Raw genomic sequence first — 4,549 nt, 5'->3', positions numbered from 1 at the left:
CCCCCCCCCCCCCCCCCCCCCCCCCCGCCAAAGGCAGGAAGTCTGCAGGAATCAGATGATCCCAGCAAGATAAACATCCAAATGGCTTTTGTATGAGTCCGAAGTACGTGCTTGCACCACCTGGGGTGGGGGGGGGGCGGGGGGTTGTTCCAGACGTTGGACACTTAGTCTGTAAAGAAGTTTTTCCTTATATCGAGTCTGAATCAGCCTTCTAGAAGTTTGTGGCCATTAGGCCTAGTTATCCCTTGTGGAACCCTGGTGAACAACTGTTCTCCCAGATCCTGATGCACCCTCCTTCTATACTTATAGGCAGCCACCAAGTCCCCTGAGCCTTCTCTTCTCCAGGCTGAAGAGTCCCATGTTCCTCAGTCTCTCCTCACATTGCTTGCTCTCTTGGTCTCTTCTGGACTCTCTTGAGCTTATCCACATCCCTCCTGAAGTGGGGGGCACAAAACTGGATGCAGTACTCTCTAAGGTTGAGTAAAGAGGGAGGATGACATCCCTTGTTTTGCTCAAGATGCATTGGTAGATGCATGCCAGAATTTGGTTTGCTCTGCCAACTATGGCATCACATTGGGGGCTCATGTTCATCTTGTGGGCACTCAAGACCCTCAAGTCCCTTTCAGTCACAATGCTAGTGAGTGTAGCACCACCAAGCAGATAATTATGATGCTGTTTTGTTTTTTTCTCCCAAGGTGGAGTACCCTGCATTTCTCTACATTGAATGCCATCAGGTTTTGGTCTGCCCACTTTGCAAGCGTGTCCAGGTCAGCCTGTATCCCCAGCCTATCCTTCAGCGTGACCACCTTCTTCGTAGTTTAGTGTCATCTGCAAACATTGCCAGTCCATATCTGATGCCCAAATCCATGTCATTAATGAAGATATTGAAGAAACCAGCCTGATCACTAACCCCTGGGGGACCTCACTGGTAACCTTGCACCACATTGATTTGTTGCCATCAACTGGTACCCTTTGGGTCTGACCCCAGAGCCAATTCCCCTGCCATCAGACCATGAGATGGTCAAGGCCACAGCTCCCTAGCTTGGTTGTGAGATCATCATGGGAGACCAAGTCAAAGACCTTCTGAAATTCAGATAAATGACATCATTATGGGGAAACGTGGTCATGCTTGAAGATAGTCATGTTACAGGCAGACCTAGACAGGCTAGCAAGTTGGGCACATCGGACCCTGATGAAGTTCAACATTGAGAAATGTAAAGTGCTCCACCTCGGGATGAGCAACCCCCAACACACCTACAGGCTTGGCGCCATCAAACTAATGAGCACCACAAATGAAAGGGTCCTGTGAGTCATAATAGACTACAGTATGAATATAAACCGGCAGTGCAATGCTGTAGCCAGTAGGTCAAATAATACTCTGGCATGCATCAATTGATGAATCTCCAGCAAAACCAAGGAGGTGATTCTTTCACTCTACCCAGCACTGGTGAGACTGCAGCTAGAGTACTGCATCCAGTTATGGGCACCACACTTTAACAAGGATTTGGACAGGCTTGAGTGAGTCCAAAGAAGAGCCATGTGTATGATCAGAGTCTTAAAAGGCAAGCCATATGAGGAAAGGCTGAGGGATCTGGGACTCTTCAGTCTGACAAAAAGAAGGTTGAGAGGAGATCTGGTAGCAGCTTACCACCACACTAGGGGAGTACATCAAGGGCTTGTTGAGCAACTGTTCACCAGGGCACCCAAGGAGAAATCCAGGAGTAATGGCCACAAACTCCTTGAAAATTAATTCAGGCTTAACATTAAGAAAAAATTCTTCACAGTAAAGGTGTCCAGAGTATAGAATAAACTTCCTCCAGTGGTGGTGCAATCACCTACCCTGGAAATCTTCAAGAGGAGACTAGACAGTAACCTTGCTGGGGTCACTTGATCCCCAGTTATCTTTCCTGCTTGGTGCAGGGGGCTGGACCCAATGATTTTCTGAGGGTCCCTTCCAGCCTTACAATATATTAATCAATCTATGAATCCATCACCTCTGCTCCTGAAGTTCTACAGAAATGAGTTAATAAGAGGGGAACTTCTTGTCAACATAACTCATAAAACAGGAACAGAGTTAAATAAAAGACTATGTGCTATAATTCAGTGACTCTGAGAGGTCTAAACTGGCCAAATATCTTAATGAGATTTAAAATCCCAGACACTGCTGGGGTTATAGTTTTATGTTCTTATGGGTCATGGCAAGACAACCCTAGCAGAGAATTCCTGTGGAGTCCATTGTATTCATCTAAGTAGAAATATCCCAGATGAGAATGTAACAGATGAGAAAAAAGGCGTATGCTGTTCCAGAAGGAATTGTGAGTTTTCCATACAGTTGCTGCAGCCTTTGTGGATTAAAAAATAAACAAAAATGGGTCCCCACCACATAAGTATTCCAGGTTGAGGCAGAGCCACAGTGTAGAGTCAGAGACCCTGTTTCAGTGTGTTAATCTGACCCTATACAAGAAAGGGAGAAGACACATTCATCCCCTGCTCACTAGATAGGAAGACAAGAAGGTGAGCACAGTCTCAATAAGGTAAGTATAAGGTATAATGTATTTATCTTCAACTCTGTTAAGGATAAACCTTTCTGTATCAAGAAACCCAGCTATAATATGATTGGACCTTGGTTCCTATTTACAGCATAAATTGAATCTTTATGTGTACTAATGCCTGTGAAGCTGATGTTTTATCACCAGGGATCCTGGGTTTCTCTGATAAAAAAAAAAATCCCCAATTTTCAGATTTAAAAAAGTAACCTAAAACACAGTTTCCTATGATTAAAATGAAATACCACTATATATAGATATCATATAATCAAGTCATATCATGAAGGTCTCCTCTCCAGTGTTCAACTGGAAATAGTACTCTCATCAAGTCCTCTGACAAAGTTTCATTCCTTTGCAGGCTTGGCTTTCTTCAGTAAAATTTCTCAACAGAAACCATAGAGGTTACATGATTTTCTCATCACCCTTTTGTTCAAATAATTCAGACATTTAAACTGATTTTGCTTTGGTTATTTTCATTTTATAATCACTGTTCAAGATGATCCTAAGCATGGAGGTTTTCATCTAAAGAGAGATTAGTACTGCAATTGAAGTCAGAATTCAAATTTAATCATGGTGTGTGCTTCCACACCACACACAGGCTACAGTAAATTATATTTGTTCACATGAATTCTGTATCCTTAATTGTTGCTTAAGCAATAAAGCTCCAAACAGATGGTATGATGCAATTTTAAATTTTGTTGGAGAATAACAGCACCCTAGGCCTAGTCCTCTCTCCCTCTTCAGAGTGTGATAAAATAGTATCCAAAGAAACAGAAAGGAACATAATCTATAGCTTTATAGACAAGTAAATGACTGGCATACATGAAGATTGACTTATTGCAATTTATTCCAAACTCAGCTGTGCTGTTTTCAGAAGGAAGCTGTCACATAGCAATGAAGCTGTTGTACATACAGATGGCTCTCTCTCCTTGTAGGCACAGACATCTGCACCCATCCTTGTTAATCAGATCAGCACTTTCTACTAATTACCCTTTCAATGCACTCTGATTATCCTCAATTGTTCCCACTAGAAAACTATTGAGGTTTATTTTGCTATAGTTCTGTAAAATTCATGTTCTTTTCAGAATGTGAATGAGTGTCAGTGTGTGTGTGTGCCTCTGTATGTGAATGTGTTCTCTGGTATGTACATACTCACATGCATCCAAAAGGGTAATTATTGGGTACAGGGACTATTTAAGATCTCACAAAGCAGACAATATATGTCTAGAAAATACCTGTATTCTTAAAATTATGAAAAAAGTATCTGCTTTTTAATATTTTCATCCTTTTTTGTTAAATTTTGGTCATAATCAAGATGTTAATCAAAGTTCTAGGAACACTATAATAAAAGAAGAAAATGCAGAATTAAAATATGGAACTGTAAAGTGAATATTTTCCATTTATAATCTAATTACCTTTTTCCACTCAAAGGTGGAGTTTTCAAAGGGTCAGGAAGGTTTTGCCACATTCCTCATTTTTATTTCACAAATAATTAAAGGTGAAATGCATTTTAATCTCTCTGACACCTATATTTAGCTGTTGAGATGACTAAAATCTGGGTGCAATGCCTTGTATAAGCAGCAAGATGCATGTCAGCACTGAGAAAATGGCAGCAGCATGCTTTTGAACTAAAATACATCAGAGGTGCTTTAGTTAAAAAATGCACCATAGTCATTCTCTGTGCACTGATGCGCATTGTGCCACTTATATAACTACATGCAGCGTAGCACAGTGTGTGTCAGCTCACATGCAGAGCAGACTCAATTAATTGAATCTGTTCCAAAGCAGTGGATATGCAGCATGTCATGGGATGTAAATTTGTATAAATGCCCCTGATGTCACTAGATAGAGAAAGGGAGAGAGAAACACCTAAAACCCCCCACATCCAGAGTACCTGGAGTTGTCCATAGGTAACTGGGTGCATCTATACAAGACATTTAGTGCGCAGTTGACTAATTGCATAGTAAATGTCTCAGCATCTACACATGTGCTCTTATGAGGGC

This window comes from Alligator sinensis, unplaced genomic scaffold (genome assembly GCF_000455745.1).
Source record: "Alligator sinensis unplaced genomic scaffold, ASM45574v1 scaffold105_1, whole genome shotgun sequence".
NCBI lineage: Eukaryota > Metazoa > Chordata > Crocodylia > Alligatoridae > Alligator > Alligator sinensis.
The sequence above is the reverse complement of the archived record's forward strand: the minus strand, read 5'-3'. Positions refer to the sequence as shown.